We start from the raw sequence: 13,871 nt of genomic DNA on the forward strand, positions 1-13,871 counted from the left end.
TTTTCATTTAAGGAAGGCCTAATACAAATACTACACTGTAAAAAAAAAAAAATCCGTTAAATTTAAACGTGAAAACTCCGACAGCTGTGGTTACCAGAGTTTTCCTGTTAAAAGTGCGGTAGCAACAGGTTTTACAGACTTTGACCGTATTTAATTTTACAGCAATAAACCGTATTTCATTATTTGATATAATGTTAATTTACTGACATTTTGAAGTAATAATATCTGTTTTGTTCAATTGCAATACACCGACAGCCATCAATCACAGCAATAATGATAGTCAAATGATCAATCAAAGCTCATCATTATCAGCTCTTTCACAAGAGAGTTAAAGCTGCACAGTGTCATTCACACAAACATTAAACACCATCATGGTATGTTGAAATTTTAAAAATGAAATAAGAATTAATTTAACAACGTTAAATGTAACATAAAACCCTAATGAACATAACTGATAAGAAAAAAACTAAGAAAATTATTGACGTGTTTTTATATATTTTTTTTTATAAAAAATACATCACATAATAACCCATATGGCACTGTCAGAGAGTTTATTCACCCATATGTATATACACATAAAACACGATATAAGTTTTAAAATCAAACATTTTAAAAGAGAACAATTCATCACTGTTGTTTTTTTTAATTTTTTATTTTTTTTTTATTAGAATGCAAGTTACAAACATACAAGCACCACAATTCGTGAAACAAATATTATACAGCGACAAAAAATAAACATCAGAATAAAATTAATAATAAAAAAATAAAAATAAATCAAAAATAAGCTTAGCTTAAATAGACAGACTTACAAACTTCATCATCTATAAAATGAGAGATATTTTCCTAATTTTCACTTGAACATTTAAGAGTATATTTGAGTTACTGACATAGCTTTCTTATTTTTAATTTTTAAAGAAGCACTAAACATTATTAAAAACAACCACCGACAAATGTTTGAAGCAAAAACGAACTCACCCATTTTTTCGTCCCTTTGTCATTGCTATCTTCTGATCAAGTATTTTTTGCTCGGTAACTTTTAGCCCATAATAGCCTTAGGTTTCAAAACTAATAGTTTTAACAAAATGTAGAATTGTTTTTAATAAAAGGTAGGCCTAATCGTATCTTAAAAGAAAAAGTGAGAAGTAACGAGGAACTGTCGTTCAAATAACTTTACTTACACCGTTTGTCAAATTAGCTATATATGAGTTACAGTATAGAGCTGGGGAGAGGACAAACTAGGTGAGCGTGGTGAAAACCGTGATTTGTGGAGGGAAAATGTGTTATGCGGCGACGTCACATATGCGACGTGTACTCTTTATGTCTATTCCACAACTGCTAGCCAAAGAATCATACAATATACTGTCAAACTCGTTACATGAGAAATATACATTCATTTATTATTTATACATTCATGGCACAATTCAAACGGGATCAGAAAATAATTATTTTCTCTCATTCACTTGCATTGACGCTTTTTCAACCTAGAGGTCCACTCGGAGTTTTACGGGTGGGCGGTACTTACCAGCTCTATGGCTAATAAAATAAAACAACCGTAATCTTTTCTCTCACCAGCAGATGGTGGAATTCTGCATCTAACACATTTATATTCAGAAACAACTCATGTTTAAAACATAACCAAAACACATTTAATTTTGATCATCATTAACGTTTTTCTCCCCAATAAAAATAACATTTCATATATATTCTAATGGTGTAGTTAAGTAAGTTGGTAAAAAATAATGATAATTATCCCCTAAAACACAGCATAGATAGGTAGATCATGGCAGGTAATAATAAAACAGTAAAACAACATGAAAATCATCACAGTGGTAGATAGTGAGATGTAGAACAAGAATCTGGTGGAGTTTGCAGAAAACAATTTGATTTGCATTTTGTATGATTTTTTTAAAATATTGCTAGGTATACAGTATAGGACTTTGGCAGGTAATTATTAAATAATAAAACAGTAAAACAACATGAAAATCACCACACTGGTAGACAGTGAGATGTAGAACAAGAATCTGGTGAAGTTTGCAGAAAACAATTTGATTTCTATTTTTTATGAATTTTTTAAATATTGCTGTATAGCCAGGTATACAGTATAGGACTTTGGCAGGTAATTAATAAATAATAAAACAGTAAAACCACATGAAAATCATCACAATGGTAGACAGTGAGATGTAGAACAAGAATCTGCTGGAGTTTGCAGAAAACAATTTGATTTCTATTTTTTATTATTTTTTTTTTTTAAATATTGCTATATAGCCAGGTATACAGTATAGGACTTTGGCAGGTATTTAATAAATAATAAAACAGTAAAACAACATGAAAATCACCACACTGGTAGACAGTGCGATGTAGAACAAGAATCTGGTGGAGTTTGCAGAAAACAATTTGATTTCTATTTTTTATGAATTTATTAAATATTGCTGTATAGCCAGGTATACAGTATAGGACTTTGGCAGGTAATTAATAAATAATAAAACAGTAAAACAACATGAAAATCATCACAGTGGTAGACAGTGAGATGTAGAACAAGAATCTGGTGGAGTTTGCATAAAACAATTTGATTTGCATTTTGTATGAATTTTTTAAAATATTTCTAGGTATACAGTATAGGACTTTGGCAGGTAATTATTAAATAATAAAACAGTAAAACAACATGAAAATCATCACAATGGTATACAGTAAGATGTAGAACAACAATCTGGTGAAGTTTGCAGAAAACAATTTGATTTCTATTTTTTATGAATTTTTTAAATATTGCTATATAGCCAGGTATACAGTATAGGACTTTGGCAGGGAATTAATAAATAATAAAACAGTAAAACAACATGAAAATCATCACAGTGGTAGACAGTGAGATGTAGAACAAGAATCTGGTGGAGTTTGCAGAAAACAATTTGATTTGCATTTTTTATGAATTTATTAAATATTGCTATATAGCCAGGTATACAGTATAGGACTTTGGCAGGTAATTAATAATTAGTAAAACAGTAAAACAAGAAGAAAATCATCACAATGGTAGACAGTGAGATGTAGAACAAGAATCTGGTGGAGTTTGCAGAAAACAATTTGATTTCTATTTTTTATGAATTTTTTAAATATTGCTATATAGCCAGGTATACAGTATAGGACTTTGGCAGGTAATTAATAAATAATAAAACAGTAAAACAACATGAAAATCATCACGATGGTAGACAGTGAGATGTAGAACAAGAATCTGGTGGAGTTTGCAGAAAACAATTTGATTTGCATTTTTTATGAATTTATTAAATATTGCTATATAGCCAGGTATACAGTATAGGACTTTGGCAGGTAATTAATAAAAAATAAAACAGTAAAACAACATGAAAATCATCACAATGGTAGACAGTGAGATGTAGAACAAGAATCTGGTGGAGTTTGCAGAAAACAATTTGATTTCTATTTTTTATGATTTTTTTTAAATATTGCTATATAGCCAGGTATACAGTATAGGACTTTGGCAGGTAATTAATAAATAATAAAACAGTAAAACAACATGAAACAAATAAAACAAATCACCACACTGGTAGACAGTGAGATGTAGAACAAGAATCTGGTGGAGTTTGCAGAAAACAATTTGATTTGCATTTTTTATGAATTTTTTAAATATTGCTATATAGCCAGGTATACAGTATAGGACTTTGGCAGGGAATTAATAAATAATAAAACAGTAAAACAACATGAAAATCATCACAGTGGTAGACAGTGAGATGTAGAACAAGAATCTGGTGGAGTTTGCAGAAAACAATTTGATTTCTATTTTTTATGCATTTTTTTAATATTGCTATATAACAGGTATACAGTATAGGACTTTGGCAGGTAATTATTAAATAATAAAACATTAAAACAACATGAAAATCATCACAATGGTAGACAGTGAGATTTAGAACAATAATCTGGTGGAGTTTGCAGAAAACAATTTGATTTCGATTTTTTAAGAATTTATTAATATTGCTAGCCTATATGTATACAGTATAGGTCTTTGGCAGGTAATTATTAAATAATAAAACAGTAGATCAACATGAAAATGTAAAATGAAAATGAAAATCAACAAGGAATCTGGTGGAATTTGCAGAAAACAATGTGATTTTATTCATTTCATTATTAATACATATATTTAAAAGTCTGCCGACACCAAGCGCATACACCTTGAGCCTACCACGCAACCACGTGTAGACGCGCAGTATAATTTTAAGCGTAGATGGCGTGACCGCGCTTTTCTGAAGCACAGATAGCGTGACCGCAGTGATTTACTGTTAAATCACTGATTTAGAAATAAGGCAGAAATAACCTCAGAGAGAGGTTGTGCGGCATAACCCATCAAACTGACAGGTTTATTGCCCCCCATAAAAATAAGCCCCGCCCCTTTTACCCCTCCCACCCCTCCCACTTATGAACTGTACGTACACCGTGGGAAATTCCCACGGTCTCCCTCCTCTTTCCACCCCTCACCATCACCATCACCACCCCTAGCCACCTCTTCTGGACTGGTCACGTGATCGGGGGAAAAATTTCCCCCCGAACCGGACCCCGATCCATCCGACCCGGTACCGAACTGGACACCTGTTACGGAGGGGTCGTGTCACCACCCCCTCACCACTTCAGGGTGATCGCACGATCCCCACGATAGTGAAAAAACAATACATTTTCAAACTTTAAGGACGACATAAAACAAAAGATAGGTTTAGTGATTTTATTAAAAGAAAAATCTTTTACACAGACTTGAAGTTGTACAAACTATAACAAATACAATAACGTTGTAATAGTGTTCTATTAAAAAAAGTTTTCTAAAATACATCTTTAGTGTTTCATTAAAAATGCACGGCTTCATATATATTTTATGTTAAAACAGTTTAAAAATTGTATTAAAAAGTCAAAGATCGACCATTTTACAGAAAAAGTCAAGCAAAGGGGTTTTTCATTACAGAAAACTGTTTTTTCTAAAACCATTTATTTTTAAAAAAGACATACGTTTACAAAACAATGTTTTAAAATCCGTTTTTAGTCAATTTATATCATTAAGACACGGCAGGAGTCTTTACCTTTACACGCTATTTAGTAAATTGCTCCGTTTTATATAAAACATCTGTTTCGCTCTTTTCACAATTACGCGTTTTAAAAGTATTAAAATATTGTATAAAGTTAAAATACATGTGTCTTTAGCGTTCATGCATCTGCGGGCATTAAATCGTGTTTTTAAAAACATCTAAAAGCGTATGTATTAAACTTATATCAAGTAAATAGTTATGTTTTCTTAATAAAACATATAAAACCGGTTGTTCTATATCAAACAAATAGACCTATTTCTATCATACATTTTAAAAAAGTAGCCTATTACTTTTCACATAACATGTATAATGTTTAAATCTATTAACCCATTTATAGATACAGTGCAAGCCTTTAACGTTACATCCAATGCATTTTAAAATAAGACGGGTGTTTTAGAGTCTTCAATAACAAAAAAATAAAAGTATTTGAGCAAAAGTTTTACAATTACATGCCGTTTAAAAGTATTAAAATACACGTCTCTTTACTGTTTTATACATCTGTAAATGTTAAAACCTTTAAAACAGTTTAAAAATTTATTCATATGTGAAAAAGTCAAAGACCGGTCATTTTACAGAAAAAGTCAAACAAGTTTTTCATTGCAGACTTACGTTTTATCCTGTTTAAAAAATCCAACAGCATCCAAAACTTTTAGAGATATTCCAAAAGTCCTCCGATTCAAACTTGTGTAAATGTAATCCCGGGAGCCCCACGAAACACGTCCATCCATCTCGACAGGGAGAAACCATACTGACTGTTTGCATGTGTGCATGGAACCACACGCAGACTCCTCCCACGACACTCCCACATCACGTGACCCCAGTGCACACGGTATCCATACGTACAGCACGTCCACCCCCAACGTCATACGGCGGACTGTTTTAAAAAACGTCCGTTCAGGACGGAGCATGAAACTTAAATGAGAGAATTAACGCCTTGCAATGAGGCGCGCTAACCACGCCTCCTCACACGCCCCGTAGAAGACGCACGTGCGGCGGATTGGTCCACGCTCTATTCACGCCCCGTAGAAGACGCATTCACGAAGCATTGGTCCTCGCTTCATAGAGGCGCAGGTAAACTCCTCCCATACTCTGACAGAGGTTGTTTTTAAAAAACCAGAAGCTCAATACTCGTTTTTGCGGCATATAAAACCGATTGTTTTATATCAAACAAATATACCTATTCGTATGTGCGTCACCATCCCCTCTCCACTTCAGGGTGATCACGCGAACGGGGAAATTTTCCCCACGATGGTGAAAAACAATACATTTTCAAACTTTAAGGACGACATAAAACAAAGATAGTGATTTTATTAAAAGGAAAAATCTTTTACACAGACTTGAAGTTGTACAAACTATAACAAATACAATAACGTTGTAATATATTTTAGTGTTCTATTAAAAAAGTTTTCTAAAATACCTCTTTAGTGTTTCATTAAAAATGCACGGCTTCATATATATTTTATGTTAAAACAGTTTAAAAATTGCATTAAAAAGTCAAAGATCGACCATTTTACAGAAAAAGTCAAACAAGGGGGGTTTTCATTACAGAAAACTGTTTTTCTAAACCATTTATTTTTTAAAAAGACATACGTTTACAAAACAATGTTTAAAATCCGTTTTTAGTCAATTTATATCATTAAGACGCAGCAGGAGTCTTTACCTTTACACGCTATTTAGTAAATTGCTCCGTTTTATATAAAACATCTTTGCTCCATTTTATATAAAGAAGCATTGGTCCACGCTCTATTCACGCCCCTGAACGTTCGACAGATTGGACCACACATACACACACACACACACACACACACACACACACACACACACACACACACACACACACACACACACACACACACACACACACACACACACACACACACACACACACACACACACACACGTAAACTCCTCCCATACCTCGGCAGCGGCCGTTCAAACCAGAGCCGTTCAAACTAACCACAAACGCGACGTGCCCTCACTTGGATTTTACGTTACCCAAAGACTCTCGAGAGATGTATTGATGAAGCTGATGGATTTAACTTTTTAGCTCCGAAAAATGACGAGGATCGTGATTAGTGTGTTTTCTCCACGAACCGGAACATATGGATTATATTTTTCATTTGATTGATCATTGTGGATATAAGATTTAACTGTTAAGTTACATGGAATACGACGGAGCACCCACGATTTGGTTTTCACAGAGCTTCTCTTTTCTTAAAGGAGACTTGGATTAACAAGTGGATTAACAAACGGGAAATATATTTTTCATTTGACTGATCGCAGTGGATATAAGATTTAACGTTACATGGAATATACGGCGGAGCACCCACGATTTACACACCAACCTATTTATTTAGTCACTCTAGTGATTTCAATGTTCTATCTACACTCTTGTAAAGCCATTGGATTAACTTTAAAACATAATCTTTATACAGAAATCACTAAGAAAAGCATTGTTTATAAGAAATACACGAAAGTTTGCAAACAGTCATCTTGCTCAGATAGCACATCCTGTTTTCTCAGATTGTACGTGTTTTAGGTGAAGACTTACAACAACAATACAAATTGTTTAAGTTGACATAAACAAAACACCCCTCTGATCATCCCATAAGTTATAGTAAACATTTACAATGTGTATTTCTGTTTGAGAATCTTCTATGATGCTGAATCACACAAAGTATTAACACAAAAAGTAAGTGTTTTTACATTACCACAGAATCACTCCTGACTATTGCACTGTGAGATGTACCCATTTAAAGCTTGAGTTAAAACTAAACGCATCTTCATACCTGTTATGCAAACATAATCTCTGATTTTTATCCATATCCTTTACAAGGACAGATAAAATGCTTAAACCCATTTTAAACGAATTTCGGCACGGATATACGCATAATTCTAATCATCCCCGCAGGTCTCCTATTTATAATGGGGGATATCCCCACAATCGTAATGCACACAGATTACAAAATCAAATCATTAATTTAATAACTATCTGCCATACGCGATTTCACCACAGCATGAGTGTTCACCAACTCTTCTCTTAAATTGCGTTGTGTAAGGCAAGCATAAAGCACCGTGGCGATAATACACTCTCGCGTTCAGGAATAGGGACATGACGGAATATTCACTTGCACAATCGGGCCAGCATTGCATTGAATGAAGTTTACCATTTGTTGTACGTATTTTTAGTATTACCAGTTTAACATTCAAGCGATTTTAAACTAACCAGCGCTCGCGCGCTCTCTGGGATGCGCACATTCAAAATCGCCCCATAAACAGATGGCCAGTAACAAAAGTTATTTTTCACGGATTATATTGCTTTAACACACGAAACTATGTCAATTTCGGTCTTCGTGAGTATAATAATCTAAACATAGTCGGTTTTGTCTTTAATAACCATAAAATGCATGACAGTAGCCTATATAATGAACAGAGTATACCTGCACTGACTCTTAAAGTGACAGCAACCATATGTGTCGTTCATTAATTTTGTGATTTTATACCTTAAGGTTGCCTTTTTTATTATACCCGGTTGAGGACTAGCGATGAAAATTAGCACTTTTAAGCTAACTTACACTTATGTTACTTACACTTGTGGTACATTTACACTTATGTTGATTAATGTAACACTACCCCTTTCAAATAAAGAGAAAATGAAAAAAGTACGTTTCAGATATGCAATGTTCGAGCAAAGCTCACGTTGGTGTAAGCTAATCTCACCCACAAACGTTAAACTCTGTGTAGGGATGACCCCAGGCATAGATTTACTAAAATAAACTTTATGGAAGTAATTTTCTAGCTACGAGTATATGCTTTGACACGTAACTATACAATTATATATTCATATTGATCCATGTAGCTTTAAAGTTTCTGTTTGTTTGTTTGTTTTTAACTAATACATTTTATTTTTAACTAACACTTCAACATCCTACACCAATTAAAGAAACATGAGCTAAGAATCTTCTCTAACCCCCAAATAAACAGATAATGGAATATTTGCAATCTACAATATTTATAAATATGTTAAACATGGTTAACATGACAGTAAAAGTTATAGCGAACCATGCCAAATAAATCATTATTCCATTCTAATTAATAATTTCTTGTGCAGTTTTTTAAATTTTAAATATTAAAATGGTGGAAATTTTAGCTGTAAACCATGTGCAAATCCCATAGGTGTAGGGAAAATAAAATAGAGAGATAAGTTTACGATATGTTTATAAAATTAATTAAAGTAAATTAATTAAAGCCTTACAAATCTGATATATAGAGCTATAGGCTAAACTATTCATTTTACTTAACACGATCTTACAGAAAAGATGTTTTTATGTAAATGTAACAGTTCTGTAAATGACTGAACGTTGTTCTTTTAACGTTTTAACATTTCACAAATGTTTAAAACACTAAGGAAAATTAAAAGAGTGATAAATGAATTGATTCACTTAAAAGAAAAACAGACTCGGATAGTTTTGACTCACCCTCTATGAGAACATAAACCCTTGAAACACTATCAGAACACATCATCATCACCCCTTGCTATCATTCTTTTAATTTTGTGATTTTATACCTTAAGGTTGCCTTTTTTATTATACTCGGTTGAGGGACTGGCGATGAAAATTAGCACTTTTAAGCTAACTTACACTTATACTTACACTTGTGGTACATTTACACTTATGTTGATTAATGTAACACTACCCCTTTCAAATAAAGAGAAAATGAAAAAGTACGTTTCAGATATGCAATGTTCGAGCAAAGCTCACGTTGGTGTAAGCTAATCTCACCCACAAACGTTAAACTCTGTGTAGGGATGACCCCAGGCATAGATTTACTAAAATAAACTTTATGGAAGTAATTTTCTAGCTACGAGTATATGCTTTGACACGTAACTGTACAATTATATATTCATATTGATCCATGTAGCTTTAAAGTTTCTGTTTGTTTTTAACTAATACATTTTATTTTTTAACTAACACTTCAACATCCTACACCAATTAAAGAAACATGAGCTAAGAATCTTCTCTAACCCTCAAATAAAACAGATAATGGAATATAATCTACAATATTTATAAATATGTTAAACATGGTTAACATGACAGTAAAAGTTATAGCGAACCATGCCAAATAAATCATTATTCCATTCTAATTAATAATTTCTTGTGCAGTTTTTTAAATTTTAAATGTTAAAATGGTGGAGATTTTAGCTGTAAACCATGTGCAAATCCCATAGGTGTAAGGAAAATAAAATAGAGAGATAAGTTTACGATATGTTTATAAAATTAATTAAAGTAAAATTAATTAAGTAAATGTAACAGTTCTGTAAATGACTGAACGTTCTTTTAACGTTTTAACATTTCACAAATGTTTAAAACACTAAGGAAAATTAAAAGAGTGATAAATGAATTGATTCACTTACAAGAAAAACAGACTCGGATAGTTTTGACTCACCCTCTATGAGAACATAAAACCCTGAAACACTAGTATCAGAACACATCATCATCACCCCTTGCTATCATTCCTGAAGACGACGTATTTAATTCACCGAGAGATACAAATCAATCGTTACATTATTTAACAATTGTTTGTATCGATATAATTGAGATTGTTTATCTGTTTTACAAATGTAAATTTATCTATAGGCCTATCATAATTATGTGTTTTAAGATGATTATTGTTTTCTGATGTTAAATAAAAGAAACAAAAGAATGACGATCATTTAATTATTATTATTTAATACATCCTAATGGACTGGATTAGGATTGCATGTTGTATAGGTTTTATGATCTCAGACATGACTGCAACATTTTTAAAAAACAATTTATTTAAACAATATATTGATATACAGTACATTGAAGCGAGCGTTAAACAATAGGTAAAAGTAAAACGATAGTAATGACACTAAAGTTGTCTAACCAGCAAATAATTATTTTGCAGCTTGCGTTGTCTTGCTCTAGGATGTAACTGACGAGAGTATAAATCATTATGCGTAGCCTACGTCACAGAATTTCTCATTTTTGAAAACAGTGAAGCACATAGATCCGTTACAAACGTACACATACAGAGAACTCCACACCCAGAACTTTTCTGAGGATTACACAGATCGGCTCGCTGGCATTAAGATACACGATCGTAACATCACTCCATGAATTTGTTAGGTCTCTTACAATCATTTAATTTTTGAGATTTGTTACACGTCTGGTATCTCCCGAGTCGTTATTCGGATCACACACAGCATCGATGATCTTATGCATCAAGACAGCCATCTGACCTCTAAAATAATCTTCAAACATAGAGTCTATGGTAGCTCTTAAACAGCACTCTTTGCTCATGGCACAGTTGAACACCGTAGGTTTGTGCATAGCATCTTCAGAACTCAACAGGAGTCATGCTCCATCATGCTTTTAGTTAAAAGTTTTAGTTAGAAGTTTTTCAGAACAAAACTTCATGGATGTTGTAAACTTTTCCCCCTATCCTATGCTGAAAGATTCTGATCGTTCCTGGAATGTCATGTGATTGAGTCCTTGCAGCATGATCCTCCAGGTCTTGTGCGTTAACACTCTGAAGTTTGGAGGTATGGGTCAGATCCTCCATAGTGATGTCAGTCGAAGAAACACAATACATGTCATGTTCAGCTGGAATGTCATGTGATTGAGTCCTTGCTGCACGTTCCTCCAAGTCTTGTGCATTAACACTCTGAAGTTTTGGGTAATGGGTCAGATCCTCCATAGTGATGTCAGTCGAAGAAACACAATGCGTGTCATGCTCAGATATACAAGAATGTTGAAGTGTTCTTTGGTTGTCCATGTAACAATCAGACAATGTTCCTTCGACCTTTGATCGGTGAGATGTTGTAGTAGTATAGGCGTCTACGGCGGAACTTGTACTGTCCTGTTAGGTCAGCTTTGTCAGGAGGTCAGCAGCTCTGTGTCTTTGTGTGAGATCTTGAGGTCTGGTATATAAGATCGCTGGAGGGGCGTGTATAGGTGGGTGTAACCGTCATGACGTCATAAACAGTGGGTCTAGCTGTTGTTTAGTGACTTAGTGATCAATTACAAGATTTGATTAAACATTACAAGATCAAAAACATATGTGGGTGGGTTGTAACAAGTATTAAGAAAGTAGATAGAATGTATTTAATTTTGTGCATAAGTTAACTTTAACCAAATATCATGCTGTAAAAGTTCAGTTATAAACCTTTATAGCATTCAAATGTATTGGGTCACAATTAAAACAAGATATAAATATTGCATAAAACACACCATTACCGAATTCGGTCTTGTTAAATAACTTCTTCAAACAAATATTCTTCAAACAATGTGACAAAAGTAATTTTACGATAAATCATCGTACACGGCTGCTCTGTGTTTTGTCCAGGGCACCAGACTAACTTTTTCACCTCCGTCCTGCAACCGCCCTTAAAAACAATTTGAACTATCCTAAAGTGAATCTCAACTGTCCCAAAATAAAAATGTTGTTTCTGTACTTTGTTATTATCACCCATAGCTGATAGTTAACTAAAACAACTCAGATGGCTAAAATATAATGGGTTTAGTTCAGCTGTAATGCATTAATTTGTAATTTCTCTAAAATTTCCAAACACTTCCAGAGAAATAATCTATTAAGTAGTTAATATGAATGATTTTAAAGTTTGAACATGCAATACAGATACAGATTTAACTACTGTGACTTAAAAAATACCTTAATTTTTGCCAAACAAAATTAATATTTATCTTGTCTGACTGTTTACGCTCATTGCATTTTACAATTGTAATGTTGTTAAGAATTTACACAACACGAAGCTTGGTTTAAATTGTTCAATTAAATTGAAAAAAGTTGTGCAAATAAATACAATAGAATAAAGATACAAATAAAGACAAATAAAGAGAAACGTTTTGAATAGGTCTATTCCAGAAACTGAATAAAGTAATCAGATGGAAAATAACAGTGGATAGTATATTAGTCCTGAATAAATTAAACACGTAGGCTATTACTGATTCCTTTAACTTAAAGGTCTCTTTTGTTGTTTTGACGACAAAATTAATGAACGACACATATGGTTGCTGTCACTTTAAGAGTCAGTGCAGGTATACTCTGTCATGCATTTTATGGTTATTAAAGACAAAACCGACTATGTTTAGATTATTATACTCACGAAGACCGAAATTGACATAGTTTCGTGTGTTAAAGCAATATAATCCGTGAAAAATAACTTTTGTTACTGGCCATCTGTTTATGGGGCGATTTTGAATGTGCGCATCCCAGAGAGCGCGCGAGCGCTGGTTAGTTTAAAATCGCTTGAATGTTAAACTGGTAATACTAAAAATACGTACAACAAATGGTAAACTTCATTCAATGCAATGCTGGCCCGATTGTGCAAGTGAATATTCCGTCATGTCCCTATTCCTGAACGCGAGAGTGTATTATCGCCACGGTGCTTTATGCTTGCCTTACACAACGCAATTTAAGAGAAGAGTTGGTGAACACTCATGCTGTGGTGAAATCGCGTATGGCAGATAGTTATTAAATTAATGATTTGATTTTGTAATCTGTGTGCATTACGATTGTGGGGATATCCCCCATTATAAATAGGAGACCTGCGGGGATGATTAGAATTATGCGTATATCCGTGCCGAAATTCGTTTAAAATGGGTTTAAGCATTTTATCTGTCCTTGTAAAGGATATGGATAAAAATCAGAGATTATGTTTGCATAACAGGTATGAAGATGCGTTTAGTTTTAACTCAAGCTTTAAATGGGTACATCTCACAGTGCAATAGTCAGGAGTGATTCTGTGGTAAT

This window comes from Pimephales promelas, chromosome 3 (genome assembly GCF_988280905.1).
Source record: "Pimephales promelas chromosome 3, fPimPro1.hap1.1, whole genome shotgun sequence".
In the NCBI taxonomy this organism is placed as follows: Eukaryota; Metazoa; Chordata; class Actinopteri; order Cypriniformes; family Leuciscidae; genus Pimephales; species Pimephales promelas.